This window comes from Dermochelys coriacea, chromosome 14, assembly GCF_009764565.3.
Source record: "Dermochelys coriacea isolate rDerCor1 chromosome 14, rDerCor1.pri.v4, whole genome shotgun sequence".
Taxonomy (NCBI): domain Eukaryota; kingdom Metazoa; phylum Chordata; order Testudines; family Dermochelyidae; genus Dermochelys; species Dermochelys coriacea.
This window is the reverse complement of record NC_050081.1, coordinates 31,609,002-31,621,881: the sequence shown is the minus strand read 5'-3', so window position 1 is coordinate 31,621,881 and position 12,880 is coordinate 31,609,002.

Here is a 12,880-nt window from a genome sequence, read left to right as displayed (position 1 = left end):
CATGCACTGTGAGAAAGTCTCTGCCCTGAAGAGCTCCCAATGTAAATAGACCAAACAGGCAAAGGGCAGGAGACAGTAAGGATTCTGATCCCTTCTTTTTACATGGGAGACTGAATCACAGACAGATTAAGGGCCAGATCTTCAAGAGTACTTAGACTTCTAAAGCCTGTGGGTTTCAATGGAGTTAGGTGCCGATCTGGGCCTAAGGGTAAGATTTTAAGTAACACCTTGGTCCCGCTGAACATCAACATCTCTTAAGTCACTTAGACCCAGATCCTCAAAGGTATTTAGGCTCCTAACTTCCATTGAAATCATGAGAGTTAGGAGCCTAAATACCTCTGAGGTCTGAGTCTTAGGCATGTTTGAAAACTTTACCCCAGGGGACTTCCTCAAAGATTGCTTATTAGGAAAGGGATAGATAAGAAGACAGAAAATATCATATTGCCTCTCTATAAATCTATGGTTTGCCCACGTCTTGAATACTGCATGCAAATGTGGTTGCCCCCTCTCAAAAAAGATATATTGGAATTGAAAAATGTTCAGAAAAGGGCAACAAAAATGATTGGGGTATGGAACCGCTTCTGTATGAGGAGAGATTAATAAAACTGGGACTTTTCAGCTTGGAAAAGAAATGAGTAAGAGGGGACGTGATAGAGCTCTGTAAAATCATGATGAGTGTGGAGAAAGTAAATAAGGAAGTGTTCGTTACTTCTCATCACACAAGAACTAGGGGTCATCCAATGAAATTAATGGGCAGCAGGTTTAAAACAAACAAAAGGAAGTATTTCTTCACACAAGGCACAGTCAACCTCTGGAACTCTTTGCCAGAGGATGTTGTGAAGGCCAAGACTATCACAGGGTTCAAAAAAGAACTAGATAAGTTCATGGAGGATAAGTCCTGCCAATGGCTATTAGCTAGGATGGGCAGGGATGGTATCCCTAGCCTCTGTTTGCCAGAAGCTGGGAATGGGTGACAGGGGATGGATCACTTGGTGATTGCCCGTTCATTTAATTCTCTCTGAAGCACCTGGCATGGGCCGCTGTCGGAAGACAGGATACTGGGATAGATGGACCTTTGGTCTGACCCAGTCTGGTCGTTCTTATGTTCTTAGAGAGTCTGTGACCGAGCCAGGATTTGAAACCATATCTCACCGCTTGCCTTCTGTTAACCACAATGTCCTTTTGTTTTCTTCCTGGATCCTCTTCACTTATGTCACCGGAGAAGATTTCAAGTGATGAAGGCCCAACTCCTCCAAGGTGTTTAAGCGCCTAACTCCTAATGGGATAACTGCCTTGCATATTAAGCAGGTTTTCGTTATGTGGAATCAGCGAAAGCTCTGAACCCTCTTCTCAACAAAATACTGGTCCCTGGAGATGTGAGCCTGAGGGAAAGGAGGATTTTCCCAGCAAACAAAGCTTGGAAGTTGAACAACTGACCTCGATATCTGCGTTGTAAAATGCCACCTCCCCTCAGTCATAGTCCAGATGCACCCCGATCTCCCCTGGGCTCTCATTCAAGGCCAGAGGGGTATGCGGGGAGCTGAGAGCCCAGTACTGCCCTCTGTACAGCCCCACTGTCCAGATCCCTCCTCTGGCCTGACACTGAACTCCCCATTCCCCCTCACCATCTCCCTGGCCATCCCTATGGCCCAGCTGTCCCAATCACCTACCTCCACCTTCCGGTAGTGACTGCCCTTGGAGCCCAGAACACAAGTATGAGTCAATCTCTTGGGGATATCAGGCAGACTCTGCCTTGCATTTCCTCAGCACATGGTCTTCTAATCCTTGGAGAGGACGAGGTTTGGGTGGGCTGTCTGTGGACAGAGTCACTTCTCCCGAGAGAGAGCCATACATTAGCACTCAGGGCCTGTTCATGTCATGGAGAGGAAACCGTTCCTCAGTGGGGGCTGGTCTACACTAGAAAGTTAGGTTGACTTACGTACATTGCTCAGGGTTGTGAAAAATTCACCCTGAGAAACAAAGTTAAGCTCACCTAAGCCATGGCATAGACAGCACTATATTGATAGAATCATAGAATATCAGGGTTGGAAGGGATATCAGGAGGTCATCTAGTCCAACCCCCTGCTCAAAGCAGGACCAATCCCCAACTAAATCATCCCAGCCAGGGCTTTGTCAAGCCTGACCTTAAAAGCTTCTAAGGAAGGATATTCCACCACCTCCCTAGGTAACACATTCCAGTGTTTCACTATCCTCCTAGTGAAAAAGTTTTTCCTAATATCCAACCTAAACCTCCCCCACTGCAACTTGAGACCATTACTCCTCATTCTGTCATCTGCTACCACTGAGAACAGTCTAGATCCATTCTTCCATTCTTGTGTTATGAGAAGAATTCTTCCACTGACCTAGCCAGTGCTTCTCAGAGAAGTGGATGTACTACAGTGACAGAAGAACCTCTTCCGTTGCTGTAATTAGTTTCTGCACTACAGCGCTGCAGCTGTGTCTCTATAGCGTTTCTAGTGTCGACATACCCTGAGTCTTCTGCAGGATGCTCCTGCCTGAAGCCAATGGGGTTTATGCCAGCAGAACTGGGTCTGTGCTTACCTGTCTTAGGGCTTATACAGCCCTCACACTGGACACCTGACAATCGTCCATGGATTTTATCCTTGCATGCACCCTGTGAAGTAAGGACAGATTGGTAACTGAGACACAGGGTGGTAATAATGGTTATGGATAGGATTTTGTCACAGTAAAATTATGCCTAATTCGCAGCACAGTCATGGTGAAAAATAGATCATTTCAAGCCATGGCAACAAAAATTTGTGTAATAACAGCTGATTGTGAACATAAATATGCATTTATGAACAGTAAAATGTTTCTGCTAAACAAACACGGCTTGCCTATGGAAACATTTACATGTGCCTGCTGTGGGCCTTGCTGCAGCTCTTTAAGAGTTCATGACTGCGCTTTGATTTAGTCCTCTTTGACACTGGAGCTGATCAAAGTGCATTAACCAATTGTGACAGTTCATTTCTTTAACTAAGCTTAATACAATTCAATTTTTATTTTTATTTTCACCATTTTGACCAATAATATCAATGTTTATTTTTAAGCAATTTTTTTCCTGATTTTGATCCATTTAAATTTTCACAGTTGCAGGAAATGATGCCAGTGGGCAGAGAATTATTTAATGACATAGACACGCTGAGATTCAAAAAGTTAACGCTTTATCAATGGTTAAAATACAAATTGTCTACATCACATGTCAAGACATAACAACTAAATATCCTTAAATCAACAAATCACATCTGTTTTTACTATTAATTTGCTAGTGCATTTGTAACGACCCTCATTCAGAAGTCTAACTCACTGGAATTTGACTCTCCTAAGTTCTCAAGCAGCATTTTTCTTACTTTGCCTACCTGTACATTTTGATTATTATAGATGGAAATGTTTCGTGGTTTTGTGTATGTATGGCAAAATAGACGTTTGCCAGCATTTCCAGATAGAAATTGAATCATTCCAAGCCTCCTTTTAACTGTTACAGTGCTGTGATAAATAAATAAACATCAATATTATCAAAGGGGACTAGATCAAAGCACATTAACAAACCGCTAATGCACGTCAGCTGTGTGCACAGCTCAGTTGGTCCGCAGCAAGCTTGCAGAAAACTAAATGTTCTGGTCGACAAGCCTTACGTTGTCTTTACTTTGCAAAAGGAAGCTATGACATTTTATTGATTGATTTATTTCGACAATACTTTCTTTTTCAAGTACTGCTTAACTTTATAGTAACAAAATAACTTCCCTCTTTTCACAGTCAAGTTGAAATCAGTAGTAAAATGCACGGGTTCTGTGACAGAGATGATCACCGTGACAAAAATTGCATCCATAATAACAGTGAGATTAAGTTACTGGCCTACCTAGGAATTGAACCCAGATCTCCCAAGTCCATCTATCATAGCTATCTGGCCCTTGTTACCATAGTATCTGCATTCCTAGCTTCCACTGAACAGGACCTAACTGACATGCCTAGAGTGACACAGGGAGTACATGGTGGGAGAGGGAAGTGAACCCTGAGCTCCAATGTTCAAGGATACTGCTCTAACCCCTGGATCAGCCTTTAATGGAGTCTTATTTCTATCTTTTTCTTCCTCAGTCCTCTCCAGGTTCTTATCCCCACACTTTCCAAAAGCAGCTTCCATTTTTCAGATGCTCACCTTAAGAAACACAAGGGCCTAATCCTCCAAGGGACTGAGTGTAACAATGCCCTTGTCAGGCCCTCCGTGAGGTTCAACCCCTCAAACTGAAAGCATAAGTAGCTCCTGTCTGTGCTAATGGACCAGGCGCTAGTTTCATAAGGGTACTTAGGCATTGCAGTACCAAACTCCCTACTACCTAGTGGGCTTCTCAGCCCCAAGTTAGGTCCCAGGTGCATTGTGTGAGGTGAGTTAGGCCCCTAGGAAAGGGCTGTTCAGAAGCCAGCTTGCTGAGCAGGGAGTTGCCTAAACTAACCCAAAATGAGATGCAGAGGAATGGGATATGCTGGGGGCTCAGATCCTCAGAAGTATATAGGCACCTAACCCTATTGATCTGCGCCTTAGGCACCTGACTGATGGGCCAGAGACAGGCCCTTCCACCAATTCAAGATTCTCAGCTGTGAATCCTACTGTCATAAATATAAAGGGAAGGGTAAACACCTTTAAAATCCCTCCTGGCCAGAGGAAAAACCCTTTCACCTGTAAAGGGTTAAGAAGCTAGATAACCTCACTGGCACCTGACCACAATGACCAATGGGGAGACAAGATACTTTCAAAGCTGGAGGGAGGGAGAAACAAAGAGTCTGTCCATCTGGGTGATGCTTTTGCCGGGGACAGAACAGGAATGGAGTCTTAGAACTTAGTAAGTAATCTAGCTAGATATGCGTTAGATTATGATTTCTTTAAATGGCTGACAGGTTTCAGAGTAGCAGCCGTGTTAGTCTGTATTCGCAAAAAGAAAAGGAGTACTTGTGGCACCTTAGAGACTAACAAATTTATTAGAGCATAAGCTTTCGTGAGCTACAGCTCACTTCATCGGATGCATTTGGTGGAAAAAACAGAGGAGAGATTTATATACACACACACAGAGAACATGAAACAATGGGTTTATCATACACACTGTAAGGAGAGTGATCACTTAAGATAAGCCATCACCCACAGCAGGGGGGGGAAAGGAGGAAAACCTTCCATGGTGACATTTGCTCCAACCCCTCAGACAGAGACAAACACCTACAAGATCTCTATCATGCATTCCTACAACTACAATACCCACCTGCTGAAGTGAAGAAACAGATTGACAGAGCCAGAAGAGTACCCAGAAGTCACCTACTACAGGACAGGCCCAACAAAGAAAACAACAGAACGCCACTAGCCATCACCTTCAGCCCCCAACTAAAACCTCTCCAACGCATCATCAAGGATCTACAACCTATCCTGAAGGACGAGCCATCGCTCTCTCAGATCTTGGGAGATAGACCAGTCCTTGCTTACAGACAGCCCCCCAATCTGAAGCAAATACTCACCAGCAACCACACACCACACAACAGAACCACTAACCCAGGAACCTATCCTTGCAACAAAGCCCGTTGCCAACTCTGTCCACATATCTATTCAGGGGATACCATCATAGGGCCTAATCACATCAGCCACACTATCAGAGGCTCGTTCACCTGCGCATCTACCAATGTGATATATGCCATCATGTGCCAGAAATGCCCCTCTGCCATGTACATTGGCCAAACTGGACAGTCTCTACGTAAAAGAATGAATGGACACAAATCAGACGTCAAGAATTATAACATTCAAAAACCAGTTGGAGAACACTTCAATCTCTCTGGTCACTCGATCACAGACCTAAGAGTGGCTATACTTCAACAAAAAAGCTTCAAAAACAGACTCCAACGAGAGACTGCTGAATTGGAATTAATTTGCAAACTGGATACAATTAACTTAGGCTTGAATAGAGACTGGGAATGGATGAGTCATTACACAAAGTAAAACTATTTCCCCATGGTATTTCTCCCCCCCACCCCACCCCCCACTGTTCCTCTGATATTCTTGTTAACTGCTGGAATTAGCCTACCTGCTTGTCACCATGGAAGGTTTTCCTCCTTTCCCCCCCCTGCTGTGGGTGATGGCTTATCTTAAGTGATCACTCTCCTTACAGTGTGTATGATAAACCCATTGTTTCATGTTCTCTGTGTGTGTGTATATAAATCTCTCCTCTGTTTTTTCCACCAAATGCATCCGATGAAGTGAGCTGTAGCTCACGAAAGCTTATGCTCTAATAAATTTGTTAGTCTCTAAGGTGCCACAAGTACTCCTTTTTTTAAATGGCTGAGAAAATAGGCTGTGCTGAATAGAATGGATATTCTTGTCTTTGTGTCTTTTTGTAACTTAAGGTTTTGGCTAGAGGGATTCTCTATGTTTTGAATCTGATTACCCTGTAAGGTATTTACCATCCTGATTTTACAGAGGTGATTCTTTTTACCTTTTCTTATATTAAAATTCTTCTTGCAAGAAATTGAATGCTTTTTTCATAGTTCTTAAGATCCAAGGGTTTGGGTCTGTGGTCACCTATGCAAATTGGTGAGGATTTTATCAAGCCTTCCCCAGGCAGCGGGGTGCAAGGTTTTGGTGAGAATGCCATTTCCAAACAACTCTTTCTCAAAAAATAAACCTGGATGTTTGTTGGTGGCAGTGAAAGTCCAAGGGCAAAAGGTAAAATAGTTTGTACCTTGGGGAAGTTTTAACCTAAGCTGGTAAAAGTAAGCTTAGGAGGTTTTCATGCAGGTCCCCATATCTGTACCCTAGAGTTCAGAGTGGGGAAGGAACCTTGACATGGTGGCAGAGTGGTGAGATGAACTTGAAATCATTTTGAGATCAATTTGAGATTTTTTGAACCAGAAACACAGATTTTAAAAGGGAATTTTTTTTTTCCTTTGGGCTGCTGGAAAGCAGGTTTCCAACTGGAAGTAGTTGGAGTCTTTCTCTCTGCTTTGGGGCCAGAGCAGAGACAAAAGGGAACTGTCTTTTGTAAGCTGGAGTTTTCCCTACCTAAAGGCAGGATAGTTAACCTCCTGCAGTGTTCTGGGCCATGGTGCTCGAAGCACCACAGACCTGGCAGAAGTACTTTGAGAAAAACGAGGCTTACACACAGCTGTGAGTTATTGGCTTTATTGAAGGTTAGTGACGCACCCGCAACGGGGACTCCAAGCCTTGCAGTCACGGAGGCAGGGAACCCTGCACACCGGAGCTTTGCCTGGGACGGAGGGGCAGACAGTCAGCATTAATAAGCATTACACAAAAACAGCTCATAAATATAAAGTTAGGTGCTTCTTAAAGGGGGGCTTTCTACTACCTGGCGAAGGGCCATGCAAGGCAGCTGTGACCTTCAAGAACTATCTCCATCCCACAGTAACGAAGCAGCTATCTATGTCCCACAGTAGCCTCTCGGCTTGAGAAAGCGGAAGTTCCCTGGCTAGGCTGTAACAAAGGCTTCCGCAGTTCCTTACATGCAGGGAAATTCACCAGTCTTCACAGACCTGAAGTTTTGTTTTTTTTCCTAAGAGCAACTAGAGGGGTTTTCTGCCTATTTGCCTGGAGCCAAAGGTGTTAGGGTTTTTTTTTTTTTTAGGATTTCTCTGTAGGCTGACAATCACTATCAGAGAATATAGGTATCTTATTCAGCACAGCAAAATTTTACAAACCAAGTTGTTGTTTTTTTGGTTTTGGTTTTCTATCTAACTCTCGGGTGTAAAGTTAGTTAAAAACTGAGAGGTTAGGATGACAGACTCCACGGTTCAACAAATGCTGGAATTAGCCAGATTTGAGGCTGAGGAAAAACAAAAGGAACATGAAAGACAAATAGAACTCATGTGGATGGGAATGGAGGCAAGGGCCAAAGAACTGGAAGAGAAGGAAAAAGAGAGGAAGCATGTGGAAGAGGAGAAGGAAAAAGAGATGAAGCATGCACTGGAGATGGAGAAGGCAAAGGCTCAGCAGAATATACCAACAAACCCTAGCAATCCTTCTCCAGGTACCACTTCCCATCCCAGAAAGTTCCCCACTTACAAGGCAGGCAATGATACCGAGGTCGTCTTAGAAAACTTCAAAAGGGCCTGCCTTGGGTACAGCATCTCTACAGACCAATACATGGTAGAGCTGAGGCCGCAGTTCAGTGGACCCTTAGCTGCGGTGGCGGCTGAAATGACTAAGGAACAAATGAATCAGTATGAAGTGTTTAAAACCAAGGCAAGAGTCAGAATGGGGCTAACCCCCGAGCATTCCCGTCGGCGGTTCAGAGCCCTAAGGTGGAAACCAGACGTGTCATTTGCCCGACATGTCTACCACATTGTGAAACTGGGATGCCTGGATATCAGGAGCAAGTGTTAAATCTCCAGAAGATTTGCCCTTCCTAATGCAAATGGAACAGTTCTTAGAGGGTGTTCCTGAGGAAAACAGAAAGATACATCCTAGATGGGAAGCCCAAAACTGTAATCAAGGTGGGGGAGATTGGAGCCAAATGGGTGGAGGTGGCAGAGAGGAAAAAAACTGGTTGCAGTTGGAGCGGATACCAGAAGGGACAACCTCAGACCACACCCTACTACAGGGGGCAGCCCAAGGCCTCGCCTACCCCCGAAGGAACCCTCCAGCCACCTTATCGTCCCGCCACACCGTTCTCCAGCAACTCCCCTCGCCCCAGTGACCCGTCAGCTGGACGATGTTTTAAATGTAACAAACTGGGGCATGTAAAGGCCAACTGCCCCAAGAACCCCAACAAATTACAGTTCATTTCACTGGAATCACACCAGAGGTCCTCAGGCCCGGATACCTCCCAGATACCCTGGGAGTGGAGGGAAACTATGAGTGTAGGCGGGAAGAAGGTCACCGTGTGGAGGGAGTACACAGAGCACAGGTGTCTGCTATCTATGCTTTCTTAGTGGACCCCAATTTAATCAACCCAGAGATCCAAGTGATGATTCAACCCTTCAAGTCAAACTCTTTTAATTTGCCTACAGCCAAGTTGCCTGTCCAGTACAAGGGCTGGTCAGGAAAGTGGACTTTTGCAGTCTATGATGATTATCCCATCCCCATGCTGTTGGGGAAAGACTTGTCCAATCACGGGAAGTCATCCAAGATGGTGGGAATGGTCACCCGCAGCCAGGCTAAACAAGCCGTCATGCCCAGCTCTGTTCCGGAAACTTCTACCAGGACCCGGTCAGAGGTGATGGACCCAGACAGCAACAGCAGTAGTGGATCCAGTCCCAGAACTGGAACCGGCGGAATAACCAGCACCAGACCCATTGCTAGCACTGAATCCAGTACTTGCAACCCCAACCCCAGAGGGCCCCACCGAACCTGAACCGGCAGCAGCCGATAACCCTACACAAGAGGCTCAGCCGGAGCCTGAACCGCAACATAGTGCACCAGTGGAGAGCGGTTCACAGTCAACGGAAACAGCCCCATCCCCTTCATTGCTTCCAGAGGGACCAAGCATAGGTCCACAATCCAATGAGGAACTGATGTCTCCAGCATCAAGGAAACAGTTCCAGACCGAACAGGAAGCAGATGAAAGCCTCCAGAGAGCTTGGACGGCGGCATGGAGCAACCCACCGCCTCTCAGCTCTTCTAATCGATCCAGGTTTGTTGTAGAAAGAGGACTTTTATACAAGGAAACTCTTTCTGATGGACACCAGGAAGACTGGCATCGTCAGAGACACTTGGTAGTTCCAACTAAGTACCGGGCCAAGCTCCTGAGCTTAGCCCACGATCATCCTAGTGGCCATGCTGGGGTAAACAGAACCAAAGACAGTTTGGGAGGGTCATTCCACTGGGAGGGAATGGGCAAGGATGTTTCTACCTATGTCTGGTCTTGTGAAGTATGCCAAAGAGTGGGAAAACCCCAAGACCAGTTCAAAGCCCCTCTCCAGCCACTCCCCATCATTGAAGTTCCATTTCAGCGAGTAGCTGTGGATATTCTGGGTCCTTTTCTGAAAAAGACACCCAGAGGAAAGCAGTACATCCTGACTTTCATGGATTTTGCCACCCGATGGCCGGAAGCAGTAGCTCTAAGCAACACCAGGGCTAAAAATGTGTGCCAGGCACTAGCAGACATTTTTGCCAGGGTAGGTTGGCCCTCTGACATCCTCACAGATGCAAGAACTAATTTCCTGGCAGGAACTATGGAAAACCTTTGGGAAGCTCATGGGGTAAATCACTTGGTTGCCATTCCTTTCCACCATCAAACAAATGGCCTGGTGGAGAAGTTTAATGGAACTTTGGGGGCCATGATTTGTAAATTTGTAAATGAGCACTCCAATGATTGGCACCTAGTGTTGCAGTGGTTGCTCTTTGCCTACAGAGCTGTACCACATCCTAGTTTAGGGTTTTCATCATTTGAACTTGTATATGGCCGCGAGGTTAAGGGGCCGTTACAGTTGGTGAAGCAGCAATGGGAGGGATTTACACCTTCTCCAGGAACTAACATTCTGGACTTTGTAACCAACCTACAAAAAACCCTCCGAACCTCTCTAGCCCTTGCTAAAGAAAACCTACAGGATGCTCAAAAAGAGAAGAAAGCCTGGTATGATAAACATGCCAGAGAGCGTTCCTTCAAAGTAGGAGACCAGGTCATGGTCTTAAAAGTGCTCCAGGCCCATAAAATGGAAGCATCGTGGGAAGGGCCATTCATGGTCCAGGAGCGCCTGGGAGCTGTTAATTATCTCATAGCATTCCCCACCTCCGACCGAAAGCCTAAGGTGTACCATTTTAATTCTCTAAAGCCCTTTTATTCCAGAGGATTAAAGGTTTCAGAGTAGCAGCCGTGTTAGTCTGTATTCGCAAAAAGAAAAGGAGTACTTGTGGCACCTTAGAGACTAACAAATTTATTAGAGCATAAGCTTTCGTGAGCTACAGCTCACTTCATCGGATGCATTTGGTGGAAAAAACAGAGGAGAGATTTATATACACACACACAGAGAACATGAAACAATGGGTTTATCATACACACTGGCTTATCTTAAGTGATCATTCTCCTTACAGTGTGTATGATAAACCCATTGTTTCATGTTCTCTGTGTGTGTATATAAATCTCTCCTCTGTTTTTTCCACCAAATGCATCCGATGAAGTGAGCTGTAGCTCACGAAAGCTTATGCTCTAATAAATTTGTTAGTCTCTAAGGTGCCACAAGTACTCCTTTTCTTTTTTTAGAGGATTAAAGGTTTGTCAATTTACAGCCCAGGGAGGAGATGACGGTGAGTGGTCTGAAGGTGTCCACTACGAAGGGAAAAGTGCTGGTGGCGTGGAAGAGGTGAACCTCTCCATGACCCTTGGGCGTATGCAGCAACAACAGATCCAGGAGCTGTGCACTAGCTACGCGCCAACATTCTCAGTCACCCCAGGACTGACTGAACGGGTATACCATGCCATTGACACAGGTAATGCTCACCCAATTAAAGGCCAACCTTACCGGGTGTCTCCTCAAGCTAAAACTGCTATAGAACAGGAGATCCAGGTTATGTTACAGATGGGTGTAATCCGCCCCTCTGGCAGTGCATGGGCATCTCCAGTGATTCTAGTTCCCAAACCAGATGGTGAGATATATTTTTGCATGGACTACTGTAAGCTAAATGCTGTAACTCGCCCAGATAACTATCCAATGTCGCACAGATGACCTATTAGAGAAACTGGGACGGACCCAATTCATCTCTACCTTAGACTTAACCAAGGGGCACTGGCAGGTACTGCTAGATGAATCCATCAAGGAAAGGTCAGCCTTCATCACCCATGTCGGGCTGTATGAATTTAATGTACTCCCTTTCCAGCTGCGGAATGCACCCCCCACCTTCCAAAGACTTGTAGATGGTCTCCTAGCGGGATTAGGAGAATATGCAGTCGCCTACCTTGACGATGTGGCCATATTTTTGGTTTCCTGGGCAGAACACCTGGAACATCTACAAAAAGTCTTCGAACGCATAAGGGAGGCAGGACTAACTGTTAAGGCTAAGAAGTGTCAAATAGGCCTAAACAGAGTGACTTATCTTGGACACCAGGTGGGTCAAGGAACTATCAACCCACTACAGGCCAAAGTGGATGCTATCCAAAAGTGGCCTGTCCCAAAGTCAAAGAAACAGGTTCAATCCTTCTTAGGCTTGGCCGGTTATTACAGACTATTTGTACCACAATCCAGCCAAATCGCCGTCCCACTGACAGACCTAACCAAAAAGAAACAGCCAAATGCCGTTCAGTGGACTGAAGAGTGTCAGAAGGCCTTTAACCAACTTAAAGCGACACTCATGTCTGACCCTGTACTAAGGGCCCCAGACTTTGACAAACCATTCCTAGTAACCACAGATGCGTCCGAGCGTGGTGTGGGAGCAGTTTTAATGCAGGAAGGACCGGATCAAGAATTCCACCCTGTAGTGTTTCTCAGCAAAAAAACTGTCTGAGAGGGAAAGCAACTGGTCAGTCAGTGAAAAAGGATGTTACGCCATTGTCTACGCTCTGGAAAAGCTACGCCCATATGTTTGGGGACGGCGTTTCCACCTGCAAACCGACCATGCTGTGCTACTGTGGCTTCATACCGCCACGGGAAATAACAAAAAACTTATTCGGTGGAGTTTAGCTCTCCAAGATTTTGATTTCGACATCCAACATATCTCAGGAGCTTCTAACAAAGTGGCTGATGCACTCTCCAGTGAAAGTTTTCCAGAATCAACTAGTTAAAATCGTCCTTGAGATGTGGAAAATATTGTTGGTAGTATATTTATAGGTGCATGTGTCTTATTCTGTTTTTTCCTAGAGCTCCAGGAGGAAATCCCAGCCAAGGTTTCACCCTATCTGCGATTTGGGGGGGGTGTCATAAAAGCAAAGGGAAGGGT